The sequence below is a fragment of the Acinonyx jubatus genome, chromosome B2 (assembly GCF_027475565.1).
Source record: "Acinonyx jubatus isolate Ajub_Pintada_27869175 chromosome B2, VMU_Ajub_asm_v1.0, whole genome shotgun sequence".
NCBI classification, from domain to species: Eukaryota; Metazoa; Chordata; class Mammalia; order Carnivora; family Felidae; genus Acinonyx; species Acinonyx jubatus.
The window spans coordinates 95,869,259-95,891,450 of NC_069385.1; the positions used below are offsets into that span (position 1 = coordinate 95,869,259).

General features: G+C 38.6%; 1 protein-coding gene and 1 pseudogene across 3 annotated transcripts in view; both read right to left on the minus strand.

The window, feature by feature from the left end:
* Nucleotides 1-22,192, minus strand: part of PRIM2 (DNA primase subunit 2) — a 336,405-nt gene that overhangs the window by 277,867 nt on the left and 36,346 nt on the right. The gene's annotated exons all lie outside the window — the stretch shown is intronic.
* On the minus strand, nucleotides 4,156-20,968 carry LOC106973042 (eukaryotic translation initiation factor 4B-like; annotated as a pseudogene).

Here is a 22,192-nt window from a genome sequence, read left to right on the forward strand (position 1 = left end):
GAAATTCTTCAAAACCCAGTGACAGCAGTACAAATTTGTATAAACATTTTAGAAAATCTGGCATTATCTCATAAGTTGAAGGTAAACATATCCCATAACCTAGCAATTTTTCTCCTAACTATATATACTAGAGCAGAGATAAGCAAACTTTTTCTAGAAAAGGCCCAATAGTTAAAATTTTAGGCTTTGTAAGCCACAAGGTCTCTTTCACAAGTACACTGTTTGTCCTTATGGAAAGGAAACAGCCATGTATAAATAAATGGATACAGTTGTGTTACAATAACACTATTTATGTACTCTGAAACTTATATTTCATACAATAATTTTTCTTTAATAAGAAATCCTCTTTTAATTTTTTCAACTAATTAAACATGTAAAAACCAACCTTCACTCACAGGCCACGCAGAAAGAGCAGACAGGATTTGGCCCACAGGCCACATTTTGCTGATCCCCACCCTAGAGCAATGGATTTCAAGCAGTACTATTAATGAGAAACACCTAAAAGGTTTGTTAAAATAGAAACTGCTGCACCCCGCTCCTACAGTTTGATTCATAATCTCTAGGGCAGGTCCCAAAAATTATCTAACAAGTTCCCAAGTGATGAGAATGTTCCAGTTCTCAGACCACAGCCCATGAACAAGCACTTATCATATAATCATAAAGCAACATTATTTACAACAGCCAAAAATTAAAACCCCAAAATGCATCAAAAGCAGAATAAATAAATGTAATATATTTGTAGTATAGACTATGCAATAGCAAAAATAAACTTCACACACTATGCATAAATCTTAAAAACATATTAAGCAAAATAACCCAGATACAATATAAAACATAGCCCATTGCTCCATTTACATAAAGTTTTGTTTTAGTAAGAAAAATTATACTGTTTAGGGATGAACACTCAGGTGGTCAACTCAAGAGAAAAAAAGGTAAGGAAATGATTACCATAAAGTCAGACTTCAGTGGTTTCCTCTAAGAGAGAGAAGACAACTAGTTGAAGGAAAACACAGGAGGGAACACAAGGATAAGTATGAAGAGTAAGAGTAACGCTTTATTCCTCACCTGGATGACAGACTAGTGTTAACTTAATAATAATCTACTGAACTGTATCTTTTTGTTTTATATATATTTTTCTGGATATGTGTTAAACTTCCTACTCTTTAAAATACTAAAAAGGAAAACAGAACTATACCATAATGAAATATTCTACACTTGGTAAAATTCTTCTTAAAATTATGACAATTTATGATTATTGTTATAGAAAAATATCCATGAAATACTGTTAGCTGAAAGTAAATTAATACAGTTAGGTGAGGACAAATTAAAACAAACCTTTAAGAGATTCCATGCCAGTATTTGTGCCTAAGTTTATGTGTTGGGAGAAAGTTTAGACCAAAGTAAAACTGTCTAACTCTAGATAAAGGGATTACATATTATTTTTATTTTCCTCCTTAAGCTTGCACATATTTTAGTAAATTTATTCCTTACCCATTTCATGAATGTTATTATAATGGTGTTTTTTAATTCAATTTCTAAATGTTGAATGCTTTCTTACATATCCTTTTACTTTGGAAGAAATTGTTGACTAGCTTAAGTCCTATAAGTATGAGAGTGACACTACAGAATCACCACTTTGCCATGACTAATGATTTCCATATTTATCCAAATCTGTTGAGTCTAAGACTAATGTTGCTTAACTACTAATATTAGTTAAGCTTTTCTTTCTCTGTATTCCCTGAAAGGTAAAAATCAAGCATATTCTGAAAGCTACCTTAAAAGGAAATCTTAACCTGGAACAATGTTATGTTACAGAAATTAGGAAAAGAACACACTCTAGCTGAAGTGAGGCTGGGCCCAAACCATACCCATTCAACCCACCATCACTCCATTCCTGCCCTTCCGTTGCCCATTTCTATAGAGCACAGGCAGAAAAAGCTCTACAAAATAGTTAAGTAATAGCACAAACCATACCATGAAGAGAATGCTGGCACTACAACTGAAACAGAATCATTGGCTGTTAGACAACTATCTCACCACCGTGTAATGGCTTAAAATGTCTGCTCACCAGCTGTTATATGAAAGCTGAAATAAAGTACAGAGGAGGCAGTTTAGGTGTGTCCACCCATAGATGATTAAAAAGCCAATGGAGGGTGAGGCCCATGCATACCATCTGCTAGTTACACTAATTTACACTATTTCATTTAATCATATCAACAACCCTACAAGGTTGATATTATCTTAATTTAATTAATAGAAATAGAAATCAAATTGGATCTTCAACTAAAACCTGACACTGAAGTTCACAAGGCCACGCAAGCAGTCTCCAAATAAACAAGATGATGCTCTGCAAGAGAGTTGAACAAACATGTAACATCAAGAAAAAGTCGTTGATTAAAATCTTCACCTTAATTCCTTTTTCGTAATGAACAGGATAAAAATACCAACACTAGGGGCGCCTGAGTGGCTCAGTTAAGTGTTAAGTTAAATTGGTTAAGCGTCCGACTTCGGACCGGGTCATGATTTCACAGTTCGTGGGTTCGAGCACCGCATTGGGCTCTCTGCTGTTAACATGGAGCCCACTTCAGATTCTCTGTTTCCCTCTCCCTCTCCCCCATTCATGCTCTCTCAAATATAAACAAACATTAAAAAAAATTTTTTTAAATACAGAAACTAAAAATGTAATATAACTAGATGTCATGGTAAGTGTTACAGGTAAAAATTTTAAAGGGTGTTAATAGCACAAATTGTATATAATCAGTACTCATTCTACAGTGTTTTAAGTTGAGGTTTAGCAATAGCAAGTATTTTCCTAAGAGCTAACACCAAATTATTCTGCTTCAGCATTTGTTTTATTTATGTCTCTGTTGACAGTATCTTCTCAACTTAATGGACTATTTACCTTTCCTTTGCATTCCATACAGGAAATCCTTCAAAACTCAAATGTGCAACCAGATACAAACTACAGAGAGCACTTGGACAAAGGGAGGTATATTTTAGACCAATTTTAGAGTCAAACTGTAATTCTCACACAGCAACTAATAAAGTAAGAAACTGATTAGGGAGATAAAATGAAAGGAGAAGAAATCTTAATGTCTTTATGAAAGTTTTCATTATTTTTAAGTGAATTTCCAACTGGAAATATAAAAAGATAAAATAAAAATGTATTTTGAATTTGCTCAATGAACACTTACTTGAATTTAAATAAAATTCTAATATACATGTCTGTTCTCCCCACTACTGATGAAGATAATCATAACTGACTGTGTATACTGTTTTTTGCCCCAAAAAGTGTGATGAATCAGCCTAAAAAACTGAAGTTCAAGTATGTTAGTTAGTCCACAATGGCTCTTTTATGATCACTTACAAAGAAATAGGTATCTTTGAACGTATAGATGTTTCTCCTAATATTTTGGGTTCTAACTAAACAAATCCGACAGCAATATATAATGCTAATACTTCTCCAGGGTAATACAGTATCTCCCTTTCCCCTAAACTCAGCTCAAATATTTTCATTAACAATACCACAGGTGTTTGTAAGCAATTAATTACTTACCTAGTAAATATCAGGGAAGCAGTGAAAGCACACATCACTTATGCAACATAATAAGTTACAAGACTTTACTTGTGCAAATAGTCTTTTTTTTTATTATTTTTAATGTTTTTATTTATTTTTGAGACAGAGACAGAGACAGAGCATGAGTAGGGGAGGGGCAGAGAGAGAGGGAGACACAGAATCTGAAGCAGGCTCCAGGTTCTGAGCTGTCAGCACAGAGCCCGACGCGGGGCTCGAACTCACAGACTGTGAGATCATGACCTGAGCTAAAGTCGGATGCTTAACTGACTGAGCCACCCAGGTGCCCCTATAGTCTTTTGCCTTAGAAACAGAGTCAAGACTAAATTATTCTTTTAATTCAAAAATTTCTGAATAAAAACTAGAGTATTAAAGAATGTAATTAAAGGGACGCCTGGCTGGCTCTGTCAGTAGAACATGCTACTTTTGATCCGGGGGTCATGAGTTCAAGCCCCACACTGGGTATGAAGCTTATCAAAAAAAAAAAAAAAAAAAAAAAAGAATGTAGTAAGATTTTCTTTCATTGAAATGTTACCCTTCCCCAAAAGATAGGGGAAAAAATGCCTACTCTTGCTTAGATTAGAAATAATGAGGGGCGCCTGGGTGGCGCAGTCGGTTAAGCGTCCGACTTCAGCCAGGTCACGATCTCGCGGTCCGTGAGTTCGAGCCCCACATCAGGCTCTGGGCTGATGGCTCGGAGCCTGGAGCCTGTTTCCGATTCTGTGTCTCCCTCTCTCTCTGCCCCTCCCCCATTCATGCTCTGTCTCTCTCTGTCCCAAAAATAAATAAACGTTGAAAAAAAAAATTTAGAAATAATGAAAAAATTCTAAGGAATTCAATATGTTTCTAAATCATTCACCCAAAGAAACCAGGTGCATTCTAAATAACACATGTTCTATCTAAAATTCATGTCATTGCTTGTGTTATAGCCTTTCGGTAAATACTGTTTTTCCTTGGTGAATTAAAAAGTTCCATTTTTTAAATCCATTTGTCACACACATTCTATATTTTCATTTATCAATTTAGTTATAACCAAAATATAAACGGCCAAAGTAAGAAAATTCTCATCGGAAAACACAGGATGCTTTTACAAAACTTCATTAATTAGTAATAAACTGCTACAGACTTGATTATTTCAAATATCTAATATAACTTTGAGTATTCTCTTCTGTTTTCTGTCTAAAAACTACAGGTAAAATATGAGCATATTTCATATTCTCAGACTCCCTCAATGAAGTTACCTACTACATGCCTAGAAAATACCCTCTAAAACATCAAGACAAGATTAAATGGCTTCCTGCTTCTACAAAGAATCTCACGTAACAAAATAAAAACAGACACAGTGGAACAATTATTAAAAGCAGAGTAACAGAGTGAAAAGTATATAGTTTTTAAATGCAGAACCCTGAGTTCACATCTTAAGTTAATTAACCTCTTTGCACCTCAGTTTCTTCATCAGTAAAATTAAGAAAGTACTACGTATTTTACATAGCTTTTAAGTAAAATAAAGTATGGAAAGTGCCTCAAATAGGCATCGCCAATAGCATGACCTTAATACATGGTAAATATTTATTATTAATATCACTAATGTTTACAGATTACATTTTGATTAGTTTCTGTTTTCCAGGCATCAATTGAAATGTTTGGGGCAACTAACCTAGTTTCTATACACTTGTCATTTTATTAAACATAGGACTGATCTCTGGGGGGTACTCAAAATAACTAATAAAGATCACTGCAACATCTTACAATCAAGGTGTATCACACTTCACAAAATAAACATCTTCCTGAAAAGAAGTATATAAACAAATTGCTCTAAATGAAATCACATTTCCATAGTAACTGACATTACTATTCTACAGATGCTCAACCTTTACTCTGATTAATTTTCAATTAGCAAAGACCCTAAACATTTGAGCTCTGAAGTTCTTTTGTTTCCACCACGACTCACAATTCCCCACATCTCAATCCCTGTTATCCAGACACACCCACCAGATAGCACCTCAATGTTTCAAATGGCATATGGTATAATGGTATAAATCTTTTTGTCAAACAGAAATTACTGGGCTTTAACAGTTTTGATAAAGCTGTATTTCTACATTTTATAATTAAACTGTTACAATTACATTGCTTTACATGCTGCTTTACTAACAATATTAAGTACTTGGGCTTTATGTTCTTTTTCTTTTTGATGTTCTCCATCAAACCAGGAACTGGGAGAGCAGCTTCACTCTGCCAGCTCTCCTAAAAAGAGATTAAAAGTGAGCTCTGGTGAGGCAAACGTTCCACAGAGTAACAAGTTAGAAGCTATCTGTGTAGACTGTATTGCTATTCACCCTGTGCAGAGTCCCGCACTAAGAGAGGGTTGTATGTCCCCTACCTGCTGGACTCCTACAATGCCATGTGACTTGCTTTGGCCAGTGAAATCTAAGTGACATGTGTCACACTCCAGCAGAAACTTCATAAGCACATTGTTTACCCAATTCTCTCCTCCCTCTGTCACAGCAACTGGTGAAATTTCAGATAACGCCTGCTCAACCAGTTTGAGTGCCAGCATCTATATGACACAGAGCAGGGCTAAAGATGGACCACGCAATATATACAACATGAATGAGAAACAAACCTTTTTGATAGTCAACTGAAATTTAGGGCTCATTTGTTAACACTGCATAACCTATCCAGACTGGCAGAGTGATCTCCATGCTCTTTGGATCCCACATTTTCACAAACAAAATATCTTGAGCACACACTTTCTTCCACTACGTGTATTTTTACAAATTACATACAGGTATTACTATGTATTATGTACTTAAAACATGCCTCCATCCCCTCAAAACTGTAAAGGGAAATTCAAACTATATAAGGCATATTATTTATTTCCTTCCCACACTCCCAAATGATCAACTTTAGCACATCACTTTGGAATCACTAGTCTATTACAAAGGCCTCTTAAGTAAAGATATAAATAAGGCTTCCCAGAGATTTCATCTATAAACTTCACATCAACAATATTCAATTCTGTTTATAAATAATTTTGGTCAGAAGACTTCTACTTGAATCCACACAGCTTTCTCTCTCTCAGACCCTGGTCCTTAAATAAGGCTGTATATTAGATCTGCAGCGGAGCTTTTCAAAATTACAGATTCCTGGTGGCTCCCAGACCTACGGAAGTATATATTTTTTTAGAGGTCCATTAGTGATTTTGATACATATCACCAGTCTAAAGAGTAAATCCCAGCGAAAGAATTCTCTTTTTTAAGATTTTACTTTACTTTTTTTTTTTATTTTTTTTTATTTTTGAGAGACATAGTGTGAGCTGGGGAAGGGTCAGAGAGAGAGGAAGACACAGAATCCAAAGGAGGCTCCAGACTCTGAGCTGTCAGCACAGAGCCCAAAGCGGGACTCAAACTCACAAGCCATGAGATCATGACACCAGCCAAAGTCAGATGCTCAACTGACTGAGCCACCCAGGTGCCCCTAAGATTTTATTTTTAAGTCATCTCTACAACCAATGTGGGGATCAAATTTTCAACCCCAAGATCAAGAATTACATGCTCCACAGACTGAGCCAGCCAGGCACCCCAAGAATCCTCTTTTCTAAAATAAATTTATCACATTCTGGAAATATCACCATCAATTCTAAATTTGATTTTTTACATATAATTCTTTCTAAAAACATTGAGGACCTACTATGTACCAAGCACTATTTACAGAAGATGAGATCCAGCTGTAAACAGCAAAACAAAACAGAACTGCACTCATGAAGCTTATATTTTAATGAGACAGACAATACACAATAAACAAACTATCAGGCAGCAATCTAGGATGAAAATAAAACAAAAGAAAAGTGCTAGGAATGGATTTATACTCTGTGTTGTGTGGTCTCTCTAAAGAAGTGACATTTAAAGGGAAATCTGAACGTAAAGCAGTCACGCAAAACCTATGGCAAGAGCATCTCAACCAAAGAAAAGAGCTGGTGCAAAGGTCCTAAAAGGTCCTTTTTTTCAGGGGGGGGAAAGGGCTAGCAGGTTGAAGCAAGAGAAAGAGGCTGATGGAGAGCAGTGGCAGGCAGGGGTGTTGAGAGGCAGACAGCTAACCCTCAGACCTGGTTGAGATAGAGTTTTATACTATGAATGGTAAATTAAACTGAGGTTTTAGGGAGAGGAAAGTTAAGATCTGATTGTTTACACTGTGGTTTTGAAAAGGCCATTATTGTGCTGAAAAGAGAAGGTAAGGTAAGAGGGACTGAACTGGAAGAAAGGTAGAAAAAAACAAATAGATTTGGAATATATTTTGGAGTAGCACAGATGGATGGATTGTAAGAGAAGGGGATGAAGAAAAAGCCTCCTAGGTTTGGAGCTTTAGCCATTGGGCAGACGGTGATGCCATTTACTGATGGTTTTTCTTGACCCTCATTATCCACTGTTACTTATATTTTACTCCAATACAGATGTGTCATATGTCTTGTTGCAGGTCACCTCAAATCCTTTGTGGAAAGGAGCAGGACATCAATAAATGTAAATAAATGATTTAAAGTATTAGTTTTTCTTAAAATGAAACATACGTGTACTAGCAGGTAAAAAGCCATGTCAAAAATTCCAATATTAAAACTACAATTAGGGGTGCCTGGGTGGTTCAGTTGGTTAAGCGTCCGACTTCGGCTCAGGTCATGATCTCACAGTTTATGAACTTCAGCCCCACATCAGGCTCCATGCTGATAGCTCAGAGCCTGGAGCCTGCTTCAGATTCTGTGTCTCCCTGTCTCTCTGCCCCTCCCTTGCTTGCACTCTGTCTCTCAAAAATAAAGAAAACATTAAAAAATTTTTAAAACATCTAAAATTAAAAACTACAATTATTAATGAAAAGACTGTTTAAAATATACAATGCTTAATGAAACAATTACAAATCATTTCTTATACAAGGAAATAAAAAATCTGTGGATGAAACAAATACCAAAGGCAAATATCCTGATTTTTAATACTGCTATCACTGTTTCTAATAAATGCAGTTCTATATTGGTACTAAGTATTGTGATCTATAAAGGGCACTTTGTTTCTCAAATGCACTGTGACCTATTAATTAATATTACTGTGGGGATTAATGGCTGCAAATTTTTTGACACTTCACCCATTAAGAGCTGAGATGTATTTGTCTTCCTTTTAATCTGGACTGGACTGTGACTGCTTTGACCAACACAGTACGGCACAAGTGATGCCAGTCTCTCACGCCTGATCTTGAGAATACTGACAGCTTCTGCCCTAGGTCACCAAAGCAGTCTAACTGCCTCGCTTTCAGGATCACATGGAGAGGATCCCAGCAGAGTTCAGCATACTAGCAATTCTCACCTCAGTACTGGGCATGTAAGTGAAGCCATCTTGGACATCCTACACCAGACTAGTTGCCAACCAAGTAACCTCAAACGAGACCATGGGGAGCAGGAAAATCACCCTGTTGAGAGCCCAGTATGAATCCCTAACGATCAGAATTGTGAGATATGGTTTAAGTTTTAAGATTTGGTTTTAGTTTTCAGTTTTGATATCAGATTTTAGAATTGTTACTTAGATTTGGACTTAAGTTGTTACATAGTAATAAATAACCAGAACATTTTCAACCTAAAATAATAGTTTAAAACACTTTTTTCTATTTACAATCAAATTCTTTTTTTAATACATTATTTTTTAGGAATCTCTACAGCCAATGTGAGGCTCAAACTCAAGACCCCAAAATCAAGAGTCACACACTCTTCCGACTGAGCCAGCCAGGAGACCCTATAATCCAATTCTTAAAATATATTTTCTACATTTAAATGTACAGAAGAGAGCCATATAATAGGAAAAAATAAAAAATAAATTGCTAATAATTAGTAAGTTTTTAGGAAAGAGGAAAAACAGCAAATAAAAAAGGAAATAATTATCACTGTGCTGCTGTGTTAATTAACTAAAATTGATAGCATAGTATATCACTTACAAATTGTTTGCCATTTATAATCATTCAAAACATTCAGTTAGAAAACAAACAATAGTTTAATATCCTGAGATTCTAATTAGTATGTTGATGTCTCAGTAATTCTGCCAAGCTGATCAATGGAAAAATCAATCGTCTGGTTACTTTATTACTGTTTTGTTTTTTTTTTTTTTGGATGGCATAGGCACATTTGAATATACTAAAATTTATACTAGAGAGAAAAGATTAATTATACTTAAGCCCATTTCTTCTCTTCTACAAGAAAACAAATCTTTTTTTTTTTTCTCCAAAAAAACTGGGTAATTTATACAAGAGTTCTTAAAAGTCTCCTAAGTAAATCAAAACAGCAGTAATTTCTAAGCTGGGCATGACAGGACCAGAACCTTACAACCTGCCAGGATGCATCAGATACACATTCTATCCTATCCCACAAACATTTCTTCAGCCTCTTCTGTGAGCCAGGCACAGTGCCAAGAGATAACACAAATAAAAGATGCTACCTTATATATTAACTGTATTATTTAACCATAGCATAACCTTATAAAAGAAGTTGACTCTGCTAACAATTAAATCTGAAAGCAGCAGCCACTCACAAGAGGAAAAAAGCCTGGCTTCCAGGATGCAACAGAAGAAGAGCAAAAGGTCTGTGAGGGCCTGAATGTCCACAAGGTCTGATACTTACCCTTGCTTACTACAGGAGTTAGAAATGGTCAGAGTGAAAGCAAGCACACTCATTAAAGTGGAAAAGATGCGACAACATGATCCATCCCAGGAACCTAATTTCAGAACCCACCTCCAAGACTATTTGCTCAAACAACTGTAGATAAATTGAGTGCAAAGAACAAAAATCCATAACATTGCAGATCTCTAACAGAACCAAACAGAACTTCTAGAAATTATAGTAGACAAAATTTAAAACCCAATGGTAGCAGAACTGACAAAACAGAAGACAGGAAAAAAAAACTGGGAAATGGTTCAAGAGGAACAAACCACAAATCAACAGATAAAGAATAAAAAAGGAAAACACAGATTTGAGAATAAGATGTGAAGGACTAAAAAGATCTAAAATACTTTTGGAATTCCAGGAGAGGAGAAAGAATTAGGACAAGACAACCAATGTACAGATTCAAGAAGCCTAATGAAACTCAAGACAACATATAAAAAGAATCCCACTGTGGGGTACCCAACTGGTGCAGTTAAGCATCAGACTCTTGATCTCAGCTCAGGTCGTCACCTCACAGTTCGTGAGTGTGCATCCAGCTCTGTGCTGATAGTGTGGAACCTGCTTGGGATTCTGTCTCTCCTTCTCTCTGCCCCTCCCCGGCTTGTTCGTCTTCTCAATCTCTCAATCTCTCTCTCTCTCTCTCTTTTTCTCTCTCTCTCAAAATAAACTTAAAAAAATTTTTTTAAATAATCCCACTACGAGACAAACAGAATGTTTAAATCAAGCAGAAGGTGGGGCTCCTGGGTGGCTCAGTAGGCTAAGCATCCAACTTTGGCTCAGGTCATGATCTCACAGTTAGCGAGTCTCTACTGTCAGCACAGAGTCCACTTCAGATCCTCTGTCCCCTCCCCTACTCGCTGCCCCTCCCCTACTCTCTCTCAAAAATAAACATTAAAAATAAAAGAGAAGTGATCCAAAGTATCTTTTTTATTTTTGGGAGAGACAGAGACAGTGTCAATGGGGAGGGGCAGAGAGACAGGGAAAGAGAATCCACAGCAGGCTCCGAGTTACCAGCACAGTGCCCAATGAGGGGCTCAAACTCATGAAACTGTGAAATCATGACCTGAGCAGAAACCAAGAATCGGACACCTAACCAACTGAGCCACTTCAGGCTCCCTGGGAACCAATGTATTTTAAAAGGAGACAACTAGCAGTATGGCTTTTTTTTTTTTTTTTTAACTTCAAAGATTGGATTTGGAGAAAACGAACCAAAAAAACCCACAACTCAAAGCATAGGATTTTACATTTCAAGACAATCTCACAGGTATTAAATCTACAGATTATAAATCATTTTCATAGAAGATAATTAGTATAGATTTTATAACTATTAAGGAGCAGAAAGGACATAATCCTTGTTTCTGTTTTAACAGGGGAATAGGAGAGGTGAGTAGGAAAAAAAAACAGCTTTTATTGGATGTAACTATTTGGAAGGAATAGACCTAAAGAGGGCCCTACCTTTTTATCATCTACAGCAAAAGTTTTTTTTAAGGAAAAAAAAAAAAAAAGCCTTTCAGAGGCACCTGGATGGCTCAGTCAGTTGAGCGTCTACTTAGGCTTAGGTTATGATCTCATGGTTCATGAGTTCAAGCCCCAAATCGGGATTGTTGCTGTCAGTGCAGAGCCCGCTTCAGATCCTCTGTCCCCCTCTCTCCTGCCCCTTCCCCACTTTCTGTCCCTTTCTCTCTCTCAAAAATAAATAAAAAGCATTTTTTAACTTTAAAAAATAAAGAAAGAAAAACTGTTTTAATCCCTTTCAGCCTTGGGTATCTCTGTCTAAAACTCACTTCCTGGCTACTGGCCAATCCAAGCCAATTATTTAAAGGTAATTCACTAGTACACGATTCATTATTCCCACCACTGCAGCATTCATAAACCAACATGTCTACATGGCCACACAGGGTCTAACCTAGGACTGATGAAAGGGCTTGCAAATAAGGAGACCAAGGTGTCACTTCTCTGCTGGTACCACTATCACCCATAAGGATACATCTACTGGGCTGACAATACAAAGGTGCACATAAAAGCAGGCAACCTAAGCTACTGTGTTGCAGGAGAAACCAACACCTTGTTAAACTGCTCTCTCCATTATCATTTATTCTCTAAAGTTAAAAAAAAAAAGCTTTAAAAAGCTTAAAATAAGAATTAAAAAAAAGCTAAAACACACACACACACACACACACACACACACACACACACACACTGGTTGAGGCCCCATTATAAATCCAAACATTGGTGTAGGATTTCAGTAGCAAGAAGAAATCTTGTAAAAACATAAACAAAAGACCCAGTCGTGGTCGTAAAATTGGCTCACAAAATTTTTTATTTACTTATTTTTTTTTAATTTTGAGAGAGAGACAGAGAGAGAGAGAGAACAAGCAGGGGTGAGGGGCAGAGGGAGAGAGACAGAGAATTTCAAACAGGCTCCCATGCTCAGTGCAGAGCCAGTTCCAATCCCGTGACCCTGGGATCATGACCTGAGCTGAAATCAGGAATAGGACGCTCAACCGACTCAGCTACCCAGGCATCCCAAGAATGGCTCGCATTGTAACTGTCCCTCTTTATCCACCCTCACTCACCACCTAAGACCATTAATTCTAGAGTTCTCAAGGTATAAAAGGGGTCGAAACAGAGGGAAGGAATCAGAGTCAAAAGACATGAAAAACACCAAGATGTGCTTGAGAGAAACAGTGATTCCTCATTTGCTTCTGCTCCCCGGGGCTGATAGAGAATGCCCAGATCAAATATGTGATTTAAATAGAAGCTCCTCAAGGTGCCTGGATGGCTCAATCAGTTAAGAGTCCAACTCTTCATTTCAGCTCAGGTCATTATCTCACAGTTTGTGAAATCAAGCCCCCCATCAGGCTCGGTGCTGACAGTGTGGAGCCTGCTTGGGATTCTCTTTCCCTCTCTCTCAGCCTCTTCCCCTCTCATGCTCTCTCATATATAGATAGATAGATAGATAGATAGATAGATAGATAGATAGATAGAAAGAAAGAAAGAAAGAAAGAAAGAAAGAAAGAAAGAAAGAAAGAAAGAAAGAAAGAAAGACAGACAGACAGAGGCTGCTTTGTGGTAGGTAACAGTAAAGAGTAGCATGAGGGAGATATTTCAGCCAACATGGCTGAGAAGTAGGGGGAATCCTCACTTAACTGTAGAAGCCAAAGGACTTTGAACACCAAAGCCTGGGAGGAAAAGAGACTGAATCTACTACGAAGAAAATGGGAAAGTTGGAAAAAAGATGAGTGGGTAACTGCGAACTGGGGGAGATTAAAAAAAAAAAAAAAGGCCTCGCGGGCATGGAGGGGAGGAACCCCCTTCTGCAGAGAGGCAAAGGGAAGAGAAAGAACGGCTAGGGAGATGCAGGCCCATAGCTGGACAGGAGAAAGACCTCAGACTGAGACTGAGAGGGATCTGATCTCTAACTGTGGGGCTTTCTTCGGACTGGACCCGGCTCCCTGTTCGCGCATTTGGGGAGGAGAGGAGCCAGCCTTGGGTGCAGTGGTAGGTCAGGGGCTCATTCCGCAGCTGGAGAAAGTGATTCCCTCCCTGGAGGGCTGCGTGATAGCACGGAACCTGCCTGCGTCTGGTTTGCCACCGGGGACAGTGGCTGGGCTGTGGGCTCAGTCTGCAAGAGGAAAAGCCTGCCCTTTCCCTGAAGTACTGTGGGAAAAGACAAAGCCTGCCTGCATCCGCCACCCCGGGGGCTCGAGGTGGCTAGGGCAGCAGCTCTCAGTCCACAGTAGAAGGCTGTCCTCCCTGAAATGCGGCAGCACAAAGCCAGCCGGGACCACATATCCCATGGCATGGAGAGGCGCTTCCCCAGTGCCAGAGCACAGGGAGCAGGACTTTGAATCCCAGCCAAGCGCAGGGTCAGGGGAATTGGCGGAGAGAGAAGGGTCCGCCCTGTCTGCACCCGTGGCATAGTGAGGACGACTCCAACTGAGTCCACTGGGTCCAGCTCCATGGAGAAGAGACTGGGAAATCACCATTCCCACCGCACCCCCACCACCCAACCATCAAGGCAGGGCCTCAGGGATCACTCCCGGGGCCCATAGTGGAGGACGGTCCAGAAAATCCCAAACCACACACTTTTGCACTGGGTAACTGCATATCCACCAGAGTGGCACAGACCCGGCAGACAGCTCCTGCAGACAAGCGATGCAGCATTGCCTGGATTAACTCTAGGTCAATTCTGCATAAATAGATATATTCTCCCTCCCCCCTTTTCTCCTTCTTATCTCTTCCCTCCCCTAGGCTGGTTACTCTGGTTATTGGTCTGTCTAAACAGGCATATTGAATCCATTCTCTTGATACATGTTCTACACCTCCGTCTTTACACTCCTTTCTCTCTCTGGAATAATCAAGCCATATAGTTTCTCTGTCTCGGTAACATTATCTTCGTTTCGTTTTCCCCACCTCCTTCTTTATTTTCCTTTCTCTCTCTCTCTCTCTGGATTAAGCCTTTTAGTTTCTCTGCCTAATCAATGCTTACTTTTTCTCCCCCCCACCCCACTCCTGTCATTTCTCTTCAATGTAATGAACAGAAAAATTATGCAGCCAAGAATCCTTTACCCAGCAAGTCTGTCATTCAGAATAGAAGAAGAGATAAAGGTTTTCCCAAACAAACAAAAACTGAAGGAATTCATCACCACTAAAACAGCCCTACAACAGATCCTAAGGGGGACTCTGTGAGTGAAATGTTGCAAGGACCACAAAGTACCAGAGACACCACTACAAGCATGAAACTGTAACAGACATCACAGTGACTCTAAACCCATATCTCTCAATAATAATACTGAATGTAAATGGACTAAATGCTCCAACCCAAAGACATAGGGTATCAGAATGGATAAAAAAAAACAAAACCCATCTATTTGCTGTCTACAAGAGACTCATTTTAGACCTGATGATATCTTCAGATTGAAAGTGAGGGGATGGAGAACTATCTATCATGCTACTGGAAGTCAAAAGAAAGCTGGAGTAGTGATATTTATATCAGACAAACTAGACTTTAAATTAAAGGCTATAACAAGAAATGAAGAAGGGTGTTATATAATGATTACAGGGTCTATCTATCAGGAAGAGCTAACAATTACAAATGTCTACGCACTGAATACAGACGCCCCCAAATATATAAAACAATTAATCACAAATATAAGCAACCTTATTGATAAGAACGTGGTAACTGCAAGGGACTTTAACACCCCACTCACAACAATGGATAGATCATCTAGACACATGGTCAATAAAGAAACAAGGGCCCTGAATGATACATTGGATCAGATGGACCTGACAGATATATTTAGAACACTGCATCCCAAAGCAACAGAATATACTTTCTTCTCGAGTGCACATGGAACATTCTCCAAGATAGATCACATACTGGGTCACAAAACAGCCCTTCATAAGTATACAAGAATTGAAATCATACCATGCACACTCTCAGACCACAATGCTAGGAAACTTGAAATCAACCACAGGAAAAAGTCTGGAAACGCTCCAAAAGCATGGAGGTTAAAGAACACCCTACTAAAGAATGAATGGGTCAACCAGGCAATTAGAGAAAAAATTTAAAAATATATGGAAACAAACGAAAATGAAAATACAACAATCCAAACGCTTTGGGATGCAGTGAAGGCAGTCCTGAGAGGAAAATACATTGCCATCCAGGCCTATCTCAAGAAACAAGAAAAATCCCAAATACAAAATCTAACAGCACGCCTAAAGGAAATAGAAGCAGAACAGCAAAGACACCCCAAACCCAGCAGAAGAAGAGAAATAATAAAGATCAGAGCAGAAATAAACAATATAGAATATAAACAAACAGTAGAGCAGATCAATGAAACCAAGAGTTGGTTTTTTGAAAAAATAAACAAAATTGACAAACCTCTAGCCAGGCTTCTCAAAAAGAAAAGGGAGATGACCCAAATAGATAAAATCATGAATGAAAATGGAATTAATACAACCAATCCCTCAGAGATACAAGCAATTATCAGGGAATACTGTGAAAAATTATATGCCAACAAAATGGACAACCAGGAAGAAATGGAAAAATTCCTAAGCACCCACACACTTACAAAACTCAAACAGGAAGAAACAGAAAATTTGAACCGACCCATAACCAGTGAAAAAATTGAATCAGTTATCAAAAATCTCCCAACAAAGAAGAGTCCAGGACCAGATGGCTTCCCTGGGGAATTCTACCAGACATTTAAAGCAGAGATAATACCTATCCTTCCCAAGCTGTTCTAAAAAATAGAAAGGGAAGGAAAACTTCCAGACTCATTCTATGAAGCCAGAATTACTTTGATTCCCAAACCAGACAGAGACCCAAAAAAAAAGAGAACTACAGGCCAAGATACCTGATGAATATGGATGCAAAAATTCTCAACAAGATAACTAGCAAATCAATCAACAGCACGATCAAGTGGGATTCATTCCTGGGCTGCAGGGCTGGTTCAATATTCGCAAATCAATCAACATGATACATCACATTAATAAAAGAAAAGATAAGAACCATATGATCCTGTCAGTCGATGCAGAAAAAGCATTTGACAAAATTCAGCATCCTTAATAAAAACTCTTGAGAAAGTCGGGATGGAAGGAACATACTTAAACATCATAAAAGCCATTTATGAAAAGCCCACAGCTAATATCCTCAGTGGGGAAAAACTGAGAGCTTCCCCCTGAGATCGGGAATACAACAGGGATGTCCACTCTCACCGCTGTTGTTTAACATAGTGTTGGAAGTGCCAGCATCAGCAATCAAACAACAAAAGGAAATCAAAGGCATCAAAATTGGCAAAGATGAAGTCAAGCTTTCACTTTATGCAGACGACATGATACTATACATGGAAAACCTGACAGACTCCACCACAAGTTTGCTAGAACTGATACATGAATTCAGCAAAGTCGCAGGATACAAAATAAATGTACAGAAATCAGTTGCATTCTTATACACTAATAATGAAGCAACAGAAAGACAAATAAAGAAACTGATCCCATTCACAATTGCACCAAGAAGCATAAAATACCTAGGAATAAACCTAACCAAAGATGTAAAAGATCTGTATGCTGAAAACCACAGAAAGCTTATGAAGGAAATTGAAGAAGATACAAAGAAATGGAAAAAAACATTCCGTGCTCATGGATTAGAATAATAAATATTGTTAAAATGTCAATACTACCCAAAGCTATCTACACATTCAATGCAATCCCAATCAAAATTGCACCAGCATTCTTCTCGAAGCTAGAATAAGCAATCCTAAAATATGTGTGGACCCACAAAAGACCACGAATAGCCAAAGTAATAGTGAAGAAGAAAACCAAAGCGGGAGGAATCACAATCTCAGACTTTAGCCTCTACAACAAAACTGTAATCATCAAGACAGCATGGTATTGGCACAAAAACAGGCACATAGACCAATGGAATAGAGACTCCAGAATTGGACCCACAAAAGTATGGCCAACTAATCTTTGACAAAGCAGGAAAGAATATCCAATTAAAAAAAGACAGTCTCTTTAACAAATGGTGCTGGGAGAACTGGACAGCAACACGCAGAAGAACGAAACTAGACCACTTTCTTACATCATTCACAAAAATAAACTCAAAATGGATGAAGGACCTGAATGTGAGACAGGAAACCATCAAACTCTAGAGGAGAAAATAGGAAAAAACCTCTCTGACCTCAGAGATAAAAAAGGAAACAATCAACAAAACTAAATGGCAACCAAATGAATAGGAAAAGATATTTGCAAATGACCTATCAGATAAGGGCTAGTATCCAAAATCCATAAAGAACTCACCAAACTCCACACCCGAAAAACAAATAATCCAGTGACGAAATGGGCAGAAGACATGAATAGACACTTTTCTAAAGACATCCACGTGGCCAACAGGCACATGAAAAGATGCTTAACGTCACTCCTCATCGGGGAAATACAAATCAAAACCACACCGATACCACCTCATGGCAGTCAGAGTGGCTAAAATGAACAAATGAGGAGACTATAGATGCTGGCGAGGATATGGAGAAACAGGAACCCTCTTGCACTGTTGGTGGGAATGCAAACTGGTACAGCCACTCTGGAAAACAGTGTGGAAGTTCCTCAAAAAACTAAAAATAGATCTACCCTATGACCCAGCAAAATAGCACTGCTAGGAATTTCCTCAAGGGATACAGGAGTGCTGATGCATAGGGGCACTTGTACCCCAAGGTTTATAGCAGCACTTTCAACACAGCCAAATTATGGAAAGAGGCTAAATGTCCATCAACAGACAAACAGGTAAAGAAGATGTGGTTTATAACAATGGAATACTACTTGGCAATGGTTAAGAATGAAATCTGGCCATTTGTAGCAACGTGGATGGAAGTGGAGAGTGTTATGCTAAGTGAAATAAGTCGGGTAGAGACAGACAGACACCATATGTTTTCACTCATATGTGGATCCTGAGAAATTCAACAGAAGACCGGGGCAGGGAGGGGAATTGGGGGAAAAATGTTACAGACAGGGAAGGAGGCAAACCATAAGAGACTCTTAAATACTGAGAACAAACTGAGGGTTGATGGGGGGGTGAGGGGAGGGGATAGTGGGTGATGGGCACTAAGGAGGACACCTGTTGGGATGAGCACTGGGTGTTATATGGAAACCAATTTGACAATAAATTTCGTTAAAAATAAAATAAAAAATAAAATTTAGATGAATGAAAAAAAAAAGTAGCATGAGGAACTAAGACCAGGACAATAGCCTAAATTTTTAAAGCTTCAAGATTTCAACAGTTCAGGGTTTCAGAACTTTCAGAAAGGACACTCACTGTTTAAGAAAAGGCAAAAGCAGGATATATAAGAGTTGGGAATTCCCACAACCCCTAAGTGCTTCCTGCTCCAGTGTTTACTGGAGGTCATACCATTTCCCCCCATTAATTGTGCAAAGTAATTCGTTGCCTCACCACAGCTTCCTTTCAAACCACAATTTTCTCACTTATTTTGGTCACCAGGCAATCCTATTCTTATTCTTTAGTGGCCAATAGATTCACTCCTTAACTACTCCCCTGGAGGTGAAGAGGTATAAAAATGAAGAAATTCCCCTTAGGCTGGCCCCAGTAACTCAGAATTAAATAAGAGGAGGGGCTAGCAGCCTCCTAGAGACTAAAACAACTTCAGAGACTAAACCTACTTTTCCAAGGACAGAAAATTTATTCAGATGTTTGAGAATTCATACATGCCACAATAGGATAAGAATGAAAAGGTAGAAATCCCACACTCTTCCTTATACCTGCCCAACTGCCCAACCAGATCCAAACACAGCATCACTATCACTTGCCATTTTGCTAAGTGGAGACCCCCAGGCACTAATCACACAGGCCAACTGCATATGTCGTAAAACTGTACAACTTTTCCCTTCAAAGTTGTACATCTCTTTCTCGGACTACACTGGTGATTCTCCAGTTAATTCAATACTGTAAAGGCTGCAGCAGCATGCAAAAGAATTTTTTATTTCTGTTTTTAAAGAAAGGTCTCCAGGAGATGGTGGGTTTTACAGTCCTGTCTGGATAGAGGTTTGATTTGCTCTCGAATGTTCCTAGTGAGACTAGAAGAAAGCACAAGATGCAGAGGTCCATTCAGTATAATCTTCTCCCTCATTCCCATCTTCACCAACAGAGCAAGCAGAATACTTGCTTGCCGAACCCAACTTGGAAGTTGGATTTTCTTTAGGTTTCTTTGACTCAGGTGCAGATTGGGAGTCTTGATCCTTTTTGCCATCTTTCCTATCTGTCTCCTTTAGGTGGTCTTTGTTCCCTCCATCTTCCGGACCACGGCTGGAGTTCCCACTTTGGCCCTTTGGGACACTCACCTCATTTACTTTATTTTCATCTTTCCTTGCTGGTCCTTCCCCAGATGGTTAAGCCTGAACTATTTTCCCCCCACTGGTAGGGGATTGCTGCTCTGTATCTGAGGTCTAAGATGGAGCAGGAGGGTTAGAACTTGGCTTCATTTGAGCATTCTCCTTTGGTGGAGGGGCTGGCATTACTTTTAAAGGCTGTTCAGGTTTGGGAGGCTTAGAAGTTGGGAGAGTAACAGTCTTCCTCTTTATTGAGTGTTTCACTTTCTAGAAACTTTCACTCTCCTTCGTGCATTTCTGCCAGATGGGGCTGAGGTCCCAGTCTGTGATGACTCAATTCCTGTCCTGGACTGTTCTGTTCGTGAGTTTCTTCGCTTCGCCAGCTTGCGTGTTGTCTCCTGAGGCTGTTGTTCTAGTTTTGGCTCATGTAGCTGGTGTCACAGTTTCTCCCATTCCTTCCGTAGCTGCTATTCTACTTCTTGGTCTCTAGCCGCTGTGTTAACAAGCTTTGACCCTCCAAAGACAGAGGCTGCTCAATGAACCAGAACCTCTGCTAGCAGAGGAATCTTCTTCGTTAGGAGTACTTCGAGGATTTAGATTCACTTTGGGTCTTGGGGGTGGGGTAGGGAAACTCTACCATCATGCTTATGATTATCCCAAGAGTAAACATCTCTGGAGCTCCATGACCCATCATCTCATGTGTCATACCTGTCTTCATAGCAGTCCCAGCCTCCTCTATAGTCATCATCCCTACAGTACCCACTACCAAATGCTCTCCTACTACTGCCTATCCTGTTATCATAGTCTCTACTGCTTCAGTCCTCATAGCAATCCTGACCCCCATATCGATCTATATCCTGACATGGGGGCCATCACAATAGCACAGTGGCTATCTTACCCTCAAAGGAGCTACAGTTAGACTATCAGTTGACTTCTCAATAGCAAAAATGGGAGCCAAAACACAGGAGAATTATGTATCTTAAATGTGTTAAAAGAAAGTACCTGTCTAAAAATCTCTTTAAAAATAAATAAAATAAATAAAAAAACACAGGGGAGGTCTGGCTGGCTGTCAGTAGAGCATTAGACTCTTGATTTTGGAGTTTTAAGTTTGAGCCCCATATTGGGTGTAGAGATTATTTAAAAATAAAATCTTAAAAAAAAAGTATCTGCCAACCTAAAATTCTACATCCAGCAAAAATATCTTTCAATAAAGAACGCAATCTCCTTTCTTGCTTTTTTTGGTTTGGGTGACAATGTCTAAAAGATAAAAGAAGTATAGTAATAAACCTTAAAGAACCCTACTTCACTTCAAACTAATGCAACATAAGAATAGCCAGACATTTATAGAAAGAAGAACATTTAATGTTTTCCTGCACATCTCCTTAATACATACAAATGTTTTCTTTTATTAATTGGTTACTTATACAATTGTGTCACGACTATTCAACAGATAAGGAGACCAAGGGTTAGACACCATTTATATGCTTTGTTGGATAGCCTTCCTACAAACTCATAACCACACTATGCCCAGTATGGGAATTATTTACTGACTGCTAGGACAGTCAACAGTTCAAGACTGAACTCCTATGATCATAATTCATTTCACCTAAATATACCTAGAATTTTATTTCAATGGTTTAACATAAAATACTAAATTAACAATTCTGATTTTACATTTAACATTATAAAAACCGAGTATTTTGGAGCAAAACTATAAAGAATAGTAAATATGCTTTACAACTCCCATAACCTGAAGTTTGTTCTCCACTCCCCAAGTTTCTTTATGAACTAAGTTAACCCAGTCTTTGAAATTTGCATCTGTTTCTTTAATTCCAAACTATTTATTTCAAGCACCCAGCTAATTGGCAGAATGCCTATTTCTTCACACAGCTTTCTATTACTGAACTTCAAATTTTCTTCTTTATGACATCTCCCTTATGTTTTCTTCTGCAATAACCTTTTGGTGCACAATTAAAGGCCTCCCAAACTCAATCTTTGTTGAGGTTCCAACTGGCAAATGTCCTCCAAATAAAAAACAAAACAAAACAAAAAAAAGTAATTTTCCTTTCCCATTTTTACAATGTAGC